This window comes from Corvus cornix, chromosome 1A, assembly GCF_000738735.6.
Source record: "Corvus cornix cornix isolate S_Up_H32 chromosome 1A, ASM73873v5, whole genome shotgun sequence".
Lineage (NCBI taxonomy): Eukaryota > Metazoa > Chordata > Aves > Passeriformes > Corvidae > Corvus > Corvus cornix.
In genome coordinates, this window is record NC_047057.1 from 6,443,265 (window position 1) to 6,463,287 (window position 20,023).

General features: G+C 44.3%; 1 protein-coding gene across 2 annotated transcripts in view; it reads right to left on the reverse strand.

Moving 5' to 3' along the window:
• FRMD4A (FERM domain containing 4A) overlaps nucleotides 1-20,023 on the reverse strand; it is a 359,217-nt gene that overhangs the window by 274,957 nt on the left and 64,237 nt on the right. The window lies entirely within an intron of this gene.

A 20,023-nucleotide genomic window follows, 5' to 3' on the forward strand; every position in this document is an offset into this window, starting at 1 on the left:
CAGAAAACTTCGTCACCGTGCAAGATCGTGGATTCCCCGCGACTGACTTAAAAGGGTGTAATCCTCATTCCAAGCCTCAGCCCAGGAGGTTTTCCCTGCTCGGGGAACGCCAACAGTTGGAGCATTTTCTGCTGGGCGCGTTTGCTGTCAGAGAGTGACCAAACCCACGCTGAAAGGGAGTTCCTGACAATTGTCAGCCGGGAATTCAGGGAGAGAAAGAAGAAAAGCTCACTAAACAAAAGGAATATACTCCTGCAAAGTTGGTCAGCAAAAGATACTCCCTGAATGAATTTCTATTGGCATTTTAATTCAGATCAGAGCATGCTTTTGTGGAAAATTCCCATATTGCTCCTGCTTTATGCATTTTGTTTTCCGTCATGAAGTGATGCTAGGACTGAATCTCTTTCAGAAAAAAAATCCAACTAAAACCAAGTTTCAGACCTACAAACACACCAGTGTTCAGTCCACAGGACCAGACTAGACCAGTCCAAAGTAAAACCCTTTTGAAATGCCATCAGATGAGCATAGCTGCCCATCACTGTGCTGAAGGTCATCTCCCCCTGGGGCCACCTCACTTCCTAACACAGGCACAAAAAGGAAACCCCTTCCTCAGCCCAGGGGTTAACCTTCCACATACCAGTACCCAACTGCTGTCCAAAAGCAAAATAAAAACCCTGTTACACCACCAGAACTAGATTTTTAGCGTTAGAAAAACCACTGTCAGGCTGGTTGGAGCATATTACAGGTGGAAATTTCTAATGCCCTTTAATGTCAACTCTTAGGCCCCAAAGCTACAAGCTCAGGGACAGTCACTGTCTGATTCAGGCACTGAGCTGGGTCTGGTTAAACTCCTGAAAATACCACGTTCTCTGGATGATGATGGGGATTCACCTCATTTAGCTTTCACCATCTAAAACTCTGCCTTCTGGTCCAAGCCAGCCACTGAGGTTCCTGCAAAACCAAAAAGAGAGACCAATTCCTTCTCAAAGTAATTGGCTACTCAGACCAGGGACCCTCTCTGACCCCATGTATTCTTCATGCTCAGCCCAGGCTCCTGGAGGCTACACTGAGAGGGAGAAGATGCAAAGGAAAACGTTCATGGTGGTGTCATGGTTGCTTCATGGCATCCCAGGGTGGAAAGTCTGGGATGAACCCAGAGACAAACAAAACTCCTGCTCTTTAAGCCCCAGCAGAAGCGCTCCCAGACAGTGATACATGTGAGGGTGTTCAACCTCACACATCCCTTTTCCTCTCTATCTCTTCCAGTCTTTTTGACCATGTAGATATTGTAGTTTTAGGCCATTTTCCTTATTATTCTTTATGGGGTAAAAACAGGGAGGGGAGGTACCCCCTACAGTGATTAATATTAATTTCAAAGATAATTAACTGTTCTCAGCCAAATTCAGGTTCTTATCAAATGTGAACAAATCTGATCATATTACACTGAAGGCACAGATAAGTTTTCCATAGCTAAAGAGACTGTAGAATGCTGGCAGGCCATCCATTTCTTGCTGGTTGTATATAAATATGTTTTGCTACTGATATTTACAAGGCTTTAATAAGACTTTGAATAAATGGCAGCAGGAATTCCAGGCTCCAGTAAGACAAGGCCACTGTGATTTTTCTGCTGTACAGCATTGTGCCAGACTCTGATGAGAGGTTTACAAGTCTGTGCATCTTGTCCAAATCATCACGGGAATTTGACTGTCCAAAGCCTCAAGAGGAATGTAAAGAGAGAGGCGCTTTTGGGTATTTTGGAGATGTCAGGCCAGGTAGTCAAGATTTAATGCAATATGATAATGTAGATGATGCAGCCATGGCAGCATATGAACACCCAGTTCTCTTAAAGATCAGCTCTGGTTTGAACTAGGCTAAACCACAGGGCCTCATGAGCTTCCCTTATGTTATCTGTTTACAAGCAAAAAAAAAAAAAAAAGCTTTTCTTCTAAAGTCCAAAAGAGTAATTCAATCTGGGACCAGAAAAGCAAGCTGGGGCCTTTCCGGTTCAGCAGCACTCAAAGCCTCTCTGATCTGAATGGATTGGGAATTGTGCTGATACTGCATGAGTCAGAGCAGAGCCCAGCTCAGCAGGATGAGCAGGAATGGGAAAGAGTATGGTGCTGTTTGAGCAGCACCCGTGGCTGTGAGCCAGCAGTGAGTCTGCCTATCCACAGAGTGCAGGCTGTGACCCCCAGCTGCATCCCAAGGATGCTCTGGGTCCCTGGGTCAGTTCTCAGCTCCTGCATGGCATTGCTGTGAGCCACAGCTGAAGTGGTGTGTGTGACAGGAAGGTCTGTTCACACCCACCTTCACCAGTGGGACCTGGGGACCCAAGTGATTCTACCTGTGAGTAGTTTTGTCTTGGCTCTTTGGAAAGCCTGGCAATTTCCAGTAAGAGCTGGAACATCAGTGGATGGATGGGTATTGTGCACCACATCGTCCTCCTCTCAAACTCCTGGCACCAGGTCAGATTAGAGCTGTGCTAGCATCTAGGCAGATCCTCTCCTTTAGCGTGGGCAGCCACCAACCCACCCTTCTTGTGCTACAGGAGCAGGATGAACACTCTTGCTGTGCTTCAGACTGTTTGCACCCCCTCCTTCACATTCAGAGCAGTAATTTTACAGCTGTGGGAGCCAGAGAAGTTTATCTTCACTTTAAAATGAGAGCTTTAGTTGCTGTAGCCAGGGGAGCAATGCCCCATCAGTGTGTGCCATGGTCTGACACCTCGTTCCTCTGCATAGCTCACAGTAATGCTCAAATTACTGCAGACTTGTTCCACAGCCTCTGCTCCTGCGATTTCAGATCAAAGGCACTGAAAAGGCAAAAGGAGCATGTGAACACTTGCATCCTCATTCTTTTTCTGGAGAAGGGAGCAGCATTTGACTCAGATCCTGGGCAGCTACACCCAGCGTATCTCAGGTTCTCCATCTGCAGAAGGAGGGACCAACTTGTCTGGTTTGCACAGGTATTGCAGAGGTTCATCCTGTCTTGGATTCAAACCACCATATCCTAAAAGATGGGAATATAATCACTCTTGACTAATCACACTTAGCTAATCATGGGAGTAAGAAACCTTGCAACCCCCTCATAGACTGTCATAATTTAAATGTCTTCTGGACTCTAGACAGCAGACCAAAGCAGATGTCTGTCTAGCTGGAACCTGGTATGTCCTACCTGGATTCAGCCTTGGAGCTCAGTCTCTTCCTAGGCTCTGCTGACTACATTGACAGAGCTCCATGGACCAGAAGGAGAGCAGAGATGTCTCTTGATATTTAGCCATGTAGATGTAAATGGCTGAATTTAGCTGCCTGACTCTGGAGCTGAATCTTGCCCTGTGTGCCCAGTAGTAGGAAAAATGGCCCAAAAAATCCTTATGTTCACTGTCAGACTACTGGCTGAGGGTCCTTGAAACAGCAGAACTCAGTGGTATGTATTTGAGCCCTCAGTTTTCCTCTTGTTCACCCTTTGCAGGTGCATCCAAGCTGGGATAAAATTCTGTAAGCTGATCACTTCCTAACCTTTGGGGTGGGGATGCCAACACAGAGCCAAGTTGTGCTGCCTGTAGAAGCCCTGAAAAACGGAGGCAATTTGGATTTGGACCAAATCTCCACTGCTCTGTGATGAAAAAAGCTGCCATCTCCTCCTGCCTTCCGCCCCCAGACCTGCCTGTGACAGGGACAATGGATGCAGCCTACCCTGCACGTGTGCCCCTGGCTGACCTCGCCACTGGTCATTTCATTCATCTAACAAAAGGTAGCATCGCGGTGTTGCCATGGCAACGCCCCGCCAGCTGAATGGCTATAGCATCCTGTAAGGGAGGGGAAAACATCCCAGTCACACACCAGGGCTGTGCTGAAACGTATCTTATATTTAGAACAGGCGGTGCGGGGAATACTAATGAATATTTAACACTCGGAGTGCCTTTCATGCTTGGGTTTTTTTTATTTTTGTTGCATACTTCCCATAAGCACAACATTTGCTTCCAAATGGTATGAATATTATTGCTACTGTGCTTCTCTCATCACTGCTTCTCCAGGTTTCCCTTGCTTTTCATGAAAGGAAACTTTTCATGGGGTACCTAAAAATGGGAAAGATTTGCTTGCACTCTGCGGGAAACAGTCCCTTTGAGAGCTTTTTTCCTGCCACCCCTCCCCCCCCCGCCCCCAATAAAATATCTGCTTTCAACAATTAATTCTCTGTGCTGCAGAAAATAAATGAATTAATCAAGCTAACCTTCTTTCATTCATTCAGGAAAAACACACACCTAAAAATGTCCTGAAATTCCTTTCTTTCCTTTTTCCCAAACTGGTGAGCAGTGAAAAAAAGGGGTGTAACCACCCAAAAGCCCAAACTATGAATAATTTTATGTGCCTTTTTATATGATACATTTAAAAAAAAGGCAAAGGTGGTGGACATGGTGGTGAGTCCCACCTGCTACTGCCCAGACTGTGCAGGCAGATTTGGCACCTCCTGGTGATAAGCAAGCTGGGTTTTTTGAGGATGGCAAAGGGAAGTGAGAACAGCACTGGCTGGGGTGGGATGGGGAAGAGGTGCCCACCCATGTGGGTGCAGCTCACAGCACTGCCAGCCTGGGGACTCCCATCTCCAAGAGGTGCCAGGAGGATGCAGCCTGGCACTGACTGTGGGTTGTGCTGATGGCTAGGTGCATTCTCTCTGGGATAGCACTTCCTCTTCAGTCTCCTCTTTAGTTATAGGTGAAGTTATAAAAAAGGTTAAAAAATGTGATGTATCTGATCTCACTTTGAAGGAATCTCCTGGCATATATAAAGCTTTGTTCTCTGAAAGGCCAGAGTCTCGGCAATGATTTTAAGAGTGAGATGTGCTCTTTTTACTAGCCAGTGGCAAGGCTCTGGGCTCTTTTTTGAGCTTAGCCACCCTGCAAAAGCTGCTGGGATCCCAAAAGCTGATCTGTGTGCTTCCTGCTTGGTACCACGCCAAGGCACCAAGGATAGAGGCGCAATTCAGCTGGCAGCTTTGTCGGTGATGTGAGGGGAGGAACAGTGCTGTACTGGGTGTGTTGCTTTGGCAGCACTGAGAAACTGGATCTGTGTTTGTTTGTTGCTGGTTGTAGGGCGTATTTTCAATGGAGAAAGGTTTTCCTCTCCAAGGTTGCCAATGCAGTCCTTTGAGATCTGCTCTGTGTGTACAGAGGGAGAGGGACTTGCCTCTGAGGATGCAAGACCCCTGCTCTTTGCAAGCTCTTCCACTGATGCAGCATTTGCATGAGTAAGTGGTTTCAAAATCATTTGCCACTTACCCTTGTACAGCACCAATTCTAGTAAGGGCTAGAAACACCAGTTATTTTACTGGACTTCATCTTTAAGGCTCTAATGACCTCCTTTTTTCCAGAACAGGCTTTTTCCACAAAAGCAAAAGCAGTATGATGAATATTAAAGTCTCAGGGTATTAATAAGGCTGATTTAGCTGTCTTCCAGATTTGGAAGGCAGACACAAAAAAGTCTTATCTGAGGACCATAGGTCATTGTACAAGTCTGAGAAAGACTCTGGCTTACAGCAAAGCCAGTTCAGCATCCTGCCCTGCTTAGCAGGACCATCAGGGTCTGTCCATCCTCCTCCAGTAACTGAAAGGCATTTATCTCTACAACACATAATGATCTCAGCCATTGTTATGACAATTCCTGTTAAGCCAGTGTGGCAGTTTAGGAAGGAAAATCTGCCTCCCTATCGCACAAATAAACCACCCCAGCAGAGATGCGGACTGCTGTGTTTGAATAAGCAGATTCCCAGGATCAGGCTCTGCCTTGGTGGCTTGGGCAAGGCTCTTGCTAGCTTTTTTCTTGCCTCTATCCTGGCTCACTGGGAAGATCTAGAGATGAAAAATGGGAGTTGTAGAGATAGGGCTTACAGACTCAAATTGAGAATTGCTGTGCAAAATCTCTGCCCCAGCAGAGAAAATGGCCTGTGGCTGTCCTGGCTCCCAGCAGGTACCATCACGAGGCTGAGCATCCTTCTCAGTCTTCTGACAAAATATGTGCTAGAAATATGAAGGGACTTCTTTCCCTAAATAGCAACTGAGCTATATTTTCCTTTTGCTGCTAGGTATATTTGCTGTTCTGGACGTTAACAGTCAAAACACACACAAAGCCTTTCACTAGAGCATTAGGTCTATGTATGCAGTTTCAACAGTCAGATGATTTATTCATCCACTTCAGGAACCATTCAAACAGGGCACGATGTGGAAAGCAACAAACGCTGAGTGTTTGTGTTTGGTTTGAGAGAAGAAATCAACAGAACAGGATAACAGAAGCTGGTTTTCCAAAATAAAGAACTCCAATCCCATCCCTGTCAATATCTCTGTCAAATTAAACACTATTTCCTAAAGCTACAACTCTGCTAAAGCACAGCTATTATATTCTCAGTTAGAAATCTGATTATAGCCACCTCATGTCTCTAAAAACACAACCTCTGATGCAAGGTGACTCCCAGATACTCTGCAAATGCTCTTAAATGCACTTGATGCTCTATGGACACATCTCTGTGTGGGCTGGAAGAGGAGACCAGCTCTCACAGGGCAGACAAGGCATTAAGTGAGAAATAGCCATTTCTCTGAAGTGTAATGTCATTACAACTGTGCAAATCCTGGATGGTGGTATTTCCACCTGGAGAAGACGAGAAAAGGAGGGAGTGAACAGAAGGGCTTGGGCTAAAGCAGAACTTGAAGACAGGGTAAGAAAGGGGTTGACAAAGTACAAAATAATAATAATAATAATAATAATAATAATCTGTGGGTGCTCAAAAGGAGTCCTATAAAATACTATTTCATGCAGAGATTCTTTAATCTTTAGAGGCTGGGTTAGTTTTGATGCAAATCAGAACCCCAACTGAAAAGAGCCACCAGAGACCATCTCTTCTCCAAAGTGTATGTGCAGTTTTGATCCCTCCGAGGGTGCAGGATGGGGGAGAATTTTGCAGGTCTCAGGAAACATATCTGTATGTAAAACACTCTGTAGGCAGGAGGATCCCCCGTATGATGGCGTCTGAGGTAGATCCTGCACTCCCCTTATTTCATGGAGTGCTTCACAGGACGTAATCACATGCCAGAGCACAAGACCAAGGGAAACACGTGATACCTTTTTTTCTTCATGATGATCCTACATTTTTTCATTTTAGGTATTTTTATATTAGTTTGTTCATCCCTGATGAATCCCAGTCTCTAGAACCAGAGAACTGTTTGTAAACTCAGAGTCATCCCTATCACTTAGATTATCACTTCTGGGGTAGGAGACAGACATCCCTTCCCTTTCATCTCAGCTGGGGCTCCTGTCACTCCCCCAGATAAAAACTGGTGTTGATAGCATGTTGCCTTATGTTGTAGTGGATATTTCTAGCTATGCTATGCCCATGGCTGCTTCGGTAGCTGCCTGCGAGCCCCTCCTTGGGTCATTGTCCTCTTTGTGCTCCAAGCCCCCCTGGTGATGTCCTTTGGCCAGCCAGCTATTGGTGACTGTGTGTCCCAGCTGTGATTGTTTCTGACCAAGGTTTCACTGACATTGGAAAGAAGACAAGAGCTAAAGCAAATCAGAGGTCCATTCAGCTCATTCAAACTCTTGGTCCTCTCAAACCCTTTCACGAAACTCCCAGATTTGGTTCCTTGGGGCAGGGGCTCTAAGTGCCTGCAGAGGTGTTATCCCCTTTTGAGTGCTCCTTTCACTGCATGAACCACAGTCATGTAGATATTCTTTTAAGAGTATTTCTGATCCTAGGTCTCCCTGCTGTCTCATTTTGCCATCTTTACTGGGCTAATGGGACATTTATGCATCTCCTAGAATGTCAATAAAGATGTAAAATAAAGACGCCGGCACAGCATCCCCAGCAAGGCACAGGAGAGCTCCTACATATAATGAATATATATCATCAGCCTGTTTTCAGCCTAAACAACAATCCCCACTTGCATAAAAACCTCATTTGAATTAATATCTGATGCTGGATTTTATGGCACTTTTGGATGCTGTTAAAACTCAGGGACCCCAGACTTTCTTTATCTGGAAACAACAAGAAAACTCATCAAGACAGGTCAGAGGTGGGATTCATCTCAGCCAACTTCAAATATCTATAGTGTGATACTGCTCCAGTTTAGCTGGTCCATTATAAGTTCTTTATAGTAACTGGAATGAACTGGCACTTCTAAGGCTCAGTTCCCTTGACCTGTGCTAGGAAAAGGTGACATGTGCCTTTACTGCCCAACAAAAATGCATTTTTCTTTGTTTCCTGGGCCGCAGTCCTGACAGAAATAAGGATGACAGCATATCATTAAGGTTTCTACTCACTATCCTAACACCCTGATTGCCCATCTGAAATACTTTGCATGCAACAAGAAAAGCAATCACTGTGATGATGGAGCTGAACTTCTATAATGGTGGGTGTTCTACAACATGTGGCAAAAGCCTGAAATCTGCCCAAAACCTTTTTTTGGGATATTTGCAAAGGCCATTATCTTTGCAGAGTTCAATAAATTAAACAATTACCATTCACTAAAGTCTTAACATCACGTGGATGTAATGACTGCTAGGCACTTAACTTTCCTCCAAATTTTCTGTAAAGTGTTTCCGCACCTGCTTTTCACCTGCTACTGCATTTGTGATGATATGAGCACTTCTTAGTTCTCCTTCCTTCTTTACCTTACTTTGTTTATTTAAAACAATTTAAAAGGCAGCATCGTTGTACAAACACACTGTAAAAGGTCTGGGGAAGGAGTCCATTTAGTCAAAGAAAGAAATCCGTGGGATGGGGCTTGTCTGCTATTGATACAACGGTGGCCAATGCTTGTATTCTATGAATCCTTACAGGAGTTATATAGGTGTAATCTGAAGCATGTAACAGGTGAAAGTCACCCGCAGCTTCCAGAGGGATGAAGTTCAGCCTTAGGAGGGGAGGATGGAGCTTTGATCACTCCAAAGAGCTGTAGCCAGGGCTGTTACGAGCATTGATCTTCAAAGCATCAGCGCAATCGATGCGGCCGGTGCTGCTGTGGTTATTGATGCTGGGATAGCTAAAAATAAATCCAGCCACATGGTGGGGGCTGTGGCATTTGCCCATGAGCAGTAGCCTGACTTGTACCTCAGGGCTCACATGTGTGGGACAAGAGCAGCTCCACACTTCATGCTCTGGACAGACCCCACAGATCCTTGCTGAAGGTTTTGGGCAATGGTGAGGGGCAGTGGGTGCAGAGTGGTGGCTGCTGCCATGTGGAGCATGACTTGTTGTGTGTCTCCATGGGAAGAGGGAACCCACCTTGGGGATGCAAAGGAGGCACCCATGTCTACTCTGTTCTCTGCCTTGTAATCCCTTGAGAGTTTAGGGCAAGTTACCTCTCAAACCCCTATGCACTCGGGTTTACCACTACGAAAGTGGAGATAATCTATACCTCAGAGGAACATTGCATGGATAAGTCAATTAACCGTGAAATCACAGATGGAAGATGCAAAAGAAATGCAAAGGATTAGTTCTGCAGATCAACCGTGCCAGGCACAAATACATTTTTAGATCCTTTTTTTCCCCCTAACTAAAAATCACCAGCAAGCTGCTCCTTATAGTCCTGCTTAACCTGTTAATGGGGCATCCCCACCAGTACCAGCTACATCTGTGGCTGGCTGTGGAAAGGGGGGAGTGAGGCCACCTGTTCTCAACACCCCTACCTGGGCAGCCCAGGTGGAGCCCACTGCTTGGCCCTTGCCTGGCAAATGCTGCAGGTCCAAGGGAACAGCAGCCTCTTCTTGTCTGTGTCATAGACATAGATCTAAAACAGTCAGTCTTCAGAGTCTGTTTGGCTGCCAGAGCTGACTACTACTGAGTTGCTATAGTTTCACCTCAAGGCACCTTTTAATTCCTGCAGGACCTCACACAGATTTGGAAATCTATTAAAGAATGTTTTTCTAATTTTAATGCACTTTAAAAACATCCTTAACACCTTGTACTTTTAAAAAAATACAGAATATATATATTTTTTCTCTGAGTGTCCTATAGATAATTAAGTGGTCTTCACTTTAAAAGGTCACTTAAAAACATCATTGGATTTATTACCCACTGTTGATAACCATCTGGGAGGTAAAACTGTCTCACCCAAGGAAAACTCATCCTGTAGCATGGCACCTCTAAGCACCAGTGTCAGACATGCAGACTAGGGTTTCAGGGGATGATTTATCTAGCAGTAGCAAGTGAAGGGGCTCCTGTCCTTCCTTATCCTGTACAAACCCAAATCCATTGCCCAGTGCCCAAAGTCTGTGCGCCCATTCATCTGGGAGATGTTGGATTAGAAAAATAACCCCAGGTAAATGAAAAAAACATGCAAGGAAATAAAAAAGCAAAAGTGAATTAATGAGGTTTATATTATCTGCCCTGTGAAGAGCAGTAAGTTACAGCAGAAAGAGCAAACAGCCACAAGAAGGGGAAAACTTTGATCTGCTGCTGGAGAAAGTCTAATGCAGGTCTCCTGTTTCTGCTTGAAGTGTCATTTTCCAGATCATTGGTGAGAAGTAACTTACTATATTTTGTTCTTTGCTTGGTTGTGGTTTTTTTTAAATCGGTTTTTCTTATGTAGGCAAAGTCCTTAGGCACACTTGGGCTAGCAAAATAATGCTTTTGCTGGTAATCTATTTTGTTAAAAAACTTCAGTAAACTACATTACACAAAGGTCTCTTTTGCCCTGGGCTGCCCAACCCAGAAGGGTTGGGCTGTAGATCAAACCTTTACCAATAAGCCTTTAAGAATGCAGAATAGGCTATTGTGTAGATCAGCAGCTTTCTTGAGTTTCACATAGAAAAGAAAAATGTTTAACAGTCCTTATTGTAGCCTCAGGTATCTAAAGTTTCGGTATTACTTCATCTCAAATACAGGGGTCAGATATTGCATTGGCTAGATGCTGAAAAAGCCCCCAGTGGTTGTGTGCTGAGCACATATTTCATAAATACAGTTGTAGTAAGAAAATAGGAAAATACTTCAAAGTGAACAGCATGCAGACTGGCTTCGTACCTACTTGTCTGTCTTAGTTTGTTGGCCCCATTTCCAGCTGATGTGAATAGCCGTCTCTAATCCAAATGACATTAACTTAGGCCTGATGGTGGCATTCCAAGAGCAAATGTACATTCTATCACTATTTCCTTGTCTCACACATTTTGTTAAAACAACGGGAGTGTGATTGTGATCCAGAGAAGAGAATGTCCTCTTTTTTCCTGGTGCTACGCTCCTCAGGGCTCTGTCTGGGATCTGCTGGATTTAGAGCAGTGGGACAAAGACTTTCTGGCCCTCAGGTTAGGACTCCCATAGCCAGGCTGGCCGAGCTGGATGTGTGGTGACTTCTCCCTCGCTCTGGTTTAAGTGCAGCCTGTTCTGTTGAGCCACTGGCAACAGTGAAGCCCAGACAACTCTGCAGAAGGGAACTTGCTTTGCATGCTGTAACTATTGGTAGGAAATGCAAATGTGGACACCTTTGCAAATCTAAACCTCCATCCCCCCTCCTGAACACATTGCTTCCTGGCAAAGCCCTGTTCCCTTTGCTCTCTTCCCCAGGGCTTCCCAGGAGAAAAATATCTGGGCCAAGGCTGTGTATGGCCACCACTTTATCATATCTGAAGATTTAGCATGCTTGGCCCTTTCTGGACAAGCCTTCACAAGGGGTCGGGTTATGAAACACTTCCTTGCACTGAAAGGTGCAAACTTGAGCAGAAATGACAGTGCACCACATGCTGAAATCTTTCAGAGGGATCTGTGTCTCCCACTGCAGTTGCTCTGCCTCCAGGATAGCTGCAAGGCTGACACTAATTTTCAGGCATTTCCAGCTTGGTTTTCTAAGCACTTGCTTATAGCATTGAACACTGTTTAGTTTCAGACCAAAGAGTCTTTCACTGGAGCATCCCATCTTCCCAAGGGTTTTGCTCCCCCTCTTTCTCCTGTTGTGTTGTTACTTCAGTCATGCCAGTAGGTGTTCTCTAAAATCATGGCCCCCTCATGTCATGAGGAGGGTTTCTTTACACAAAAAGGGCTTATCAAGACAGGGAAAAAAGTGGCTGATCAACAGTCCAGTGTCTCAAAAGTTGTTTGCCAGAAGCCAAATGATCAGATACATACATTAATCCTAATTGTGTATCACCTTCACTTGGAAAACACCTATGGCCCAGCTCTGCATATTTCAGCTCTTTTCTGTTCTCTTGTTTCCTGTGGATATATAAGGACTGGCTGCAATTATGCGTTAGAGCAAACTGAAAAAGAAAAGCCCGTACTTCCAAAGAAATACATCATTAGTGTGTGATCATGGCAGAACTTTCATTATTTAAAAGCAACACATTTTTACCCATAATTTTTGACGATCACATTTAAAAAAAAACAAATTAAAACCTGCATATTTTCCTACATACGGGTATTATTGGGACTGTCACACCTAATAAGAGTATGAAAAGACAGATGAAAAGCACTGCACTCATTTCTGAGCAGCTGGGAACGGCACTGAGAAAAGCGCAGGAACTGAGATTAAGAGAGAGCCTTCACAGCACAAGATAACCCAGCTGCTTGGAAAATCAAATCTATTGAACATACAGATTTCATGCAACAAAACAATGCCTTGCTGATAAAGGAAAATAACAATGCTCACACAGAGTTCTACAGTCTTCGATTCAGTTTGGAGATAAATGGGCAGTCCTATATTTTTCCTCTTTAGAAAAAGCCAGAGTTAGCTTTCCAATTGTGACTATTCATTGCCTCTTTTTGCCAACTCTGAAAAATCAACTCAGAGGTTTTCATTTGATAGTAATATACCCCACAATTTACTGGAAAGGGCACTTGCATGGGGAACTAGGATGTAAAGGTCTCATTCCTCACACTGGCTTTAAGAACCTACTTCAGCTCTCCTTCTCCTTCTCCTTCTCCTCAGTCTTCCTATGCTGAAGAGACATCAGTGCCTTTGGGAAATGTTTTGACATGTCTAGAAGAAAAGTGTTATACTACTACCCTATCATTTCTATACTCATAGCTGATTCATGCTAAGTCAGGAATAGTAGGGTCTACAAAGCTGATCAGAAAATGTTTTTCCCTCTGATGTAAGCTGTGTACATCATAAGATTCCACAATTTCCTCTGAAAATTACTATCTGGGCCCAAATGCTTTAGCTTTTTGAGAAAACTGGGTATTTTCTCATGGGAAGTGATGCTTGTTTGATGCTGATCTTTAAATCTTTAACTGAAATCTGCTTTGCCATTGCAAAATGGTTTTATGTGATCAATTTTGATCAGCTGTGGAACAGCAAGCTGCTCTGTTGGGATTTTAAATTTTCGTTGCTATCCAAATGTAACATTGTACCTACTGTGAGGTTTTGGTCCAGGTAGAAAGTGTTGATTGTTCCCACCCATTCTCCATTCTCCTTTCTTGCACTGTGAAAACTGAGCACAAAACCGCTTTTCCCACACCAAGACCCAGCCTTCTTTCCCAGACTCAAGAAATACTTCAAACACTGGACAGGACGTTATAAAACCCAGCTCCTTCTTTCCTTCAAGGCACCATATTTTCAGTAACCTTCTAATAACCTCTGAATGTGTATGATATTAATTGAGAAAAGCAATACTTCTGGAGTTTTCATTGGATATAAAAGAAATATGATAGTCTTAATTCCTCTAAATGAAACCTTTTATTTATGCATGAAAAGATGTTTAATATGTTCCCTCTGATAGCCTTTTGTTATGTGTTTGGCATTGTAATAACTGACTAGTCACTCCTGCTCTGGTTTTTTGTTCTGGCTAGTTTTTTTAATCAATGGCACAATACTTTACCTTTCACCAAATGCCTCTGGTTTCCTTGAGAGCCTTTGTAACAAAATTCATCAAAGCGTTTGCAAAGTCCAGAGAAATCATTGTTGATCAGTTTTCTTTCAAGTCAACTGCTGTATTGGTGCTGAAGACTTCAGACAAGCTGGGGGAAGGATATCATATTCCCCAAAATAGGTTGTTTAAGTTACAACTTGAGTCCCCTGCAAAAAGCTACCAAAGATGCCACAGCTGGAGTTCCTCCTTGCTCCTGCTTAGACCAGCAATAATACATATTATAACTTGTAGCCTTGAAATTACTCTCTTGGGATGAATTCTTAGCACCACAAGCCCTTCTTGAGAGGATATAATTAACAATGTTTTGATTCTCCCTCCCTTCTTCCAGGCAAATCTGGATTCCAGCCCTTACATCTTTGCCTTGGTATCCTCCAGCCCTTGTGAAAACTATGTGAGTTTTGGCCTTAATAACAAGCCATGTAAAATCTACATAATTGACCCCTTTTCTGAAAATATTTCAAAGCTTTCTCTTTAATCTTTGAATATGCATGTGCAGAAGGGATGCCCTCATTTCAGAAGACCCCTGTTGCATACAGCAGCCTTCTTGCTGCCATACAGAAAAAACAACCAGGGAGTTGTAAGAAATGGGGGGTTTGCCTCCCAGATGCCCTACTTTTCCTTTCTCTGTGATTTTATGCAAAGGAGCTCTATCTCTTTACTTCCGTGTTAGGCATCTGTGGCATTACTGCTCATAATATGATCCACATATCCATGGGGTCAGTGTTGAGGTCCATGGGTCCATGGTGATCTTTGGGGCTTGCATGAGTGGTCAGAAGTAATTTTGTAGCAGCACCCAGGACAGAAATCTTTCTACGGCTGCCTGCCTGGACAGAGAGGTATCCCAAGCAAGTCACAGAGGTGAGAGCTGGATCCTTAACCCAAAGGTCTGGAATCTGCTCATCAAAAAACAGGACATGTTAAGGCATTTCTGCCTCAGTTCAAGCAATAATGGCAACCATTTGTCTGGTTTGACTGATTTCAGTGCTACCAGCTCCTGAGTTGTGAGCCCAATTCAAAGTCCACTGAGTCCATGGCATATCTCCATTTATCGTGAGGGGACCTGAGGATGTGGATCTGACACAGTAGGGGAGATGGTGTTTGCTTTTGAGTTTGGGTTTGGTTTTATTTTTAATTACTTACAAGCATTATGGCCTCATCGTGAGTTTTTTTCTGTATGTAAAATTTCTTTTTCCCTTTAATATTTCAGTATCATTCAGATGGCCACCTCTTCTGAACTATGATTTGTTCACCACTTGCTTACTCTGCTCTGTTCATTGTCCCCCTTCCTCTACCAATCCATCTAAAACTTTTTTTTATTTCTCATTCAATTGCAAAGCCTGTAATTCTTATCTACCAACAGGACTGAGAAAAAGGATGATGGAAGCAGACCTTGATTTCATATCTATGACAAAAACCTGCCTTACCCAGCTCCAGAGAGGGACTTACTGTTTTCCATCCTTTGGATTCAGTCAGTCCTTCCACTTGTTAAGAGAGAGCTCCTCCAAGTCAATATTACTCACATGTTTATTCAAAATCAATTCTGCTTATTACAGCTTCTGCAATTGTGTCTCACTATCGCTGTCACCTACTTAGCTCACAACCTTCCCAGCAGACTCCCAGCTTGCTGTGAAGTTGCAAGATTGAAGAAAAGAGAAACCAGACAGATACAGAGACCCGTTGATATGGGATGCCACATAGGACAGATTGCCAAGAATTCCTTCATTTGCTTCTCATTCCCCACGCTCAGACATATGTTACCAGATGAGAGACAGTCATGATCTTTGAAGTCTCTGTGTTACTCTCAGCTTCTGCTTTCCCTCCTGAAAAACAGAAGGCCACAAAGGTGGTCAGAGGACTGAGGCACCTTTCCTGTGAAGACAGGCTGAGCAAGGGTGTTGTTCAGCCTAGAGAAGAGAAGTCTCCAGGGAGAACTGAAGAGCACCTTCCAGTACCAAAAGCAGCTACAAGAGAGCTGGAGAAGGACTTTGGACAAGGTCATGTGGTGATAGGACAAGGATTAGTGGCTTTAAACTGAAAGAGGGTAGATTTAGATTGGATATTAGGAAAAAGTTCTTTATGGTGAGGGTGGTGAGACATTGAAACAGGCTGAGCAGAGAAGTTGTGGATGCTCCACCCCTGGAAGTGTTCAAGGCTGGTTTGAGTGGAACTTTGAGCAATCTGGCATAGTGGAAGGTGTCCCTGCCCATGGCAGGGGGCTTGGACCAAGATGATCTTTAAGGTCCCTTCCAACCCAAACTATCCTTTGATTTTATGATTCTAAGTGATAACTCACACCTAGATCAGGTCGCAGCAAGGATCAGCCAGTGCTCAGGCAAAACCATCATTTAAACAATGTGCAGAGTTTTTATACCTTGATGCTGCCCCTGCTGAAGCAGATGGCAAGCTCCCATTGACTTTAATGAGGCCATAAAAAGCCCACAGTGTGCATGCAATATGGAACAGCTCCTGTTTCGGCTCACGCGCCGCCAGTGTCGTTTTTTCTTTTGTTTGCTCCACAGATTAAGAAAGCCTCCACTGACCCCTGTGGAATCTGCAGCCTGCTCTGCTGAGAGCTGGAGAAGGATGGAGGCGAAATTCAAAGCAAGAGCTGTGTCTTTTCTTGCATCACTGCTATCCCTTAAGCTCCTCTTACCCAGCCTGAGAAAAGAGGCACTCAAGTGCCACATTCACAGGTGACACAAATCATTCAGGAGAGCCAATTCCAGAGCCAGAGGGGCTATGGGAGGATCTCAGGGCACTGAATTATGTAGCAGTAAAATGGCAGATGGTATTCAGTGTCTATTAGTGCAAAGAGAGTTGGGGGGAGAAAATAAACCTACCTGTGTGTATGCAATGCTGCTTTTAAAGTGCTGATAGCAGTCATGAGAGACATGCTGGAGACACTGGATAGTTTTTCTGAAAACATTGGGTCACACTGAGTGGTGGTGAGAAAGAATGTTAGGAAGTCTAAGGGAAAGGGTTGAGAATAAAATGCAGACTTCATTATTCCACTGAAAAAATTTCTGTGCACCCTTGTTTTGAAGACTGTGTTGTTCTGATGACTTTGTCATGAAAAAACAGAGAAAAGAGACAGAGATGGTCAAAGGTTTAGCAGGACTTCCACAAAATGGAGGAAATAAAATAGAGACCTTTTGGGCTTGGAAGAGTGATGAAGAGAAGCAAAAGGTTTGTAAAATCACAAACAGTGCAACAAAGAGGAATAGAAGAATAGTACTGGTTTGTTTCTCATAATATAGGGCCTACTGGGCGTGCAGCAATGTCACTGAGTACTAGTTTAAAATGAACTTAACGCAGTACTTTTCTTATGCTATTATATTCTGTCATTAAATGGAAACCTATTGCAAAAAGATACCATGCAGCCCATAGTGTAAGAGAAAATCTATTTCAAAAGAAAATAGATAAAATAAATAAATATTTTTAGAGTGGTTAAGTCCTTCCATGGCTGTTAAACACAAGGGTCCACCTGCAACTTTTAGCTTAGGAAGAAAATGTATTCACTGCAGGATGATCTACATCCTTATTCCTCCCTGTAAGAACCCACAGTGGGCCCTGGGGTCTATGGCACAGTTGTGGGGTGCCTCATACACCTGCAGGTGTTACAGACCCTGTCCTATGAGGACAGCACAATTGTCTGTGGTGGCAAAATAAAGTCTGGCACAGAAAGGCAGCCCTTGTGTCACAAAGAGAGCTGCTGTTCTCCCCTGTATGAGCTGAGGTCTTGGCTTGTGGGTGGCCCATGAAATTAATGTTTTTTGCGGTTGTTTCCAGTGAAGACCCCTGCCCCTTGTGTCTGCAAAAGGCAGGAACAAATACATTTATTTGTAACCTTTCAGGCTTTGAGACTCATTTTTCCATTGATTTTCTTAAAAAACAGGGGCTATTTATACACATTATGGTCTATAACTGTCAGCCCTGTGACAAATCACCCACCCAGTGCCTTGTCAATGATGTGGAAAATATAAACAGATCAAATGAAGTGGAAGTTAGAGAGTACAATGGTGTCAGGGCCATAGCCTTTGACCTTTAAAGGCCAGAGGTCAAATCTGTCTGCACTGAGGAGTTAAAACAACTTGGGAAGTTCACCCTGGTGCCTAGGGAGGGATGAACCAGCATCTTTCCTTGGGACAGGTGCAGAGTTGGTAGAGGTAAGGCCTGGGGTGCATGTGAAGTTTCGCACCATGACTGGAAAAGCTCTAATTAGAGAAGACTCCAGTGGTGTCACCAGAGCACCTGACCAGCAGGAAGGTCAGTACTATTGGGAAATGTGAATCTCTGGGAGAAGTCATACAGTTTAATCAGAGGTTTGCGGCGAAAAGATGCTCCTGTCTGAGATGTGTTTCAATCAGGGGATAGTGGGTAGCAGCACTCAGAAGAGCAACCAGGAGAGCCTCCTTTGCTGTTTGTTTTGCAGCAGTTTGGGTTTATGCAGCTCCTGTGGTGCACAGCACAATGAGCAGCCTTAGGCCAAGTCACTTCACTACTACTTCACCTGTGTTTTTCTATGGAATGAAACACCCTTGTATATTGGGGGAGAAATAGGTTGTTTTCAGACTAACAAAAGCAATGGCTTTTCCATCCCACCCGGGGGGCCATCCCTCTTATTTATTTTTATCGACCCACTCTGCTTTTCCCATTTGAGTTGCAATTTGACAATTGCCATTAACTGCACCTTTAATGGTTTCTCCTGGCTGCTGTCAACACATGAAAGTTAAATAGTGGGACAAGAAATTCATTAAAATCCATTTCATTTTTAAATCCTGGCAGGCTTTTATTTGTGCAAGCCTACCAGGCCTTGATCATAACATTTTCACCTCTTGCAATTGATAAAAATGTATTTACTTGCAAGCTGTGCAGGGCTTGCTGTACAAGAGGTGAGAAGGTGGGAAAGGCAACACAGCCCTCTTCCACCTGTCCTGCTGCTTGCATGGACCCTGCTGTTGCTTCTGGGGGACAGCACCGAGCCTTGGCTGCATTCTGCACTGGATGAAGCATCAGGGGTACAAAGCATCTCTGTATCCCCCAATTCTGAACCACCCAAGGGAGCTCAGAAAACCCCGCACTGTTGGAGCAGCTATAGAATAAAAAATGTCATTTTTTGGATTCCAGCCTCTGAGGGGGTAAAGCACTTGTCTTTCTGCTTGACAGCAGAGCACCTGTTCTGCTACGCACAGTGAATAATCAGCCGCACGCGATGCGCTTTTGCTGTCGGGGATTAATTCTCTGCAGTCAGGTGGGCTCGGGCTCAGCAGTCAGGTACAGCTGCTGCCTCACCTGAGTTGTCATCGCTGCTCAGCAGGTGGGAAGTTCACGGCCTCTGATGGTGGCCCAGGGGCACCCAGCAAACTGTTTCTCCAGTGATGGTGGAGTTGATCTTTGCTGCCAACACAGAGTGGCATTAGGCCATCTGGCTCTACAGATGCTGTGGGGCAGGAAGGAGCCCCTCACAGCACCCAGGGACTGCACAGTTCATAAGGGGGAGGGACCTACCTTTACATGGGACCCTGACCAACCCTCCAGACCCTTGCCTCTGCCCCACAACTGCAGTGGGACAGAGGGGCAAGTCCACAAACTCTCTCTTCCCTTAACTCAATCCAAAAAATAAGGGACTGTCATCACCTGGCTCTGAAAAACCCCAAACCCCAATATGCTCTGCAAAGACTTCAAACATCCAAGACGTAGCTTTGCCAAGTCCAGCCTGAAGGTGTGAGCTAGGCTTACTCTGAGTTAAAATAGTCATTAAGGGAAGGATTTTTCTCATTGGAACTCAGACATGTCAAAATCAGATGTCTAATTTTAAGTTGGTCACCTCACACTATGTTTTCTTCTAGCCACAGGTGTCCAGAGGCCACTTATCTGACTTTGGATGCCAATTTTGGGATGACATGAACCACCTGTCGGAGACACCTACTACTTTTCATCAACTATAGGGAGACAGGAGGGCGAATACCCCAGAATTAGATGTCTAATTTTAAAGTGTTCTGAATTAGGTCAGGAAGATCACCTCCTGCCTTTATTGGCAGGGCTGAACTGCTTGGGCCAATGCTCAAGGCACATGACACAACCAAAGTGGGTGGTATCTTGATGGAGGGAAGGACAAGAGTGCCGTGAGTGAGGTGAAGGAGAATCAAACCTAAATAAACCGTGGTGATGGATTC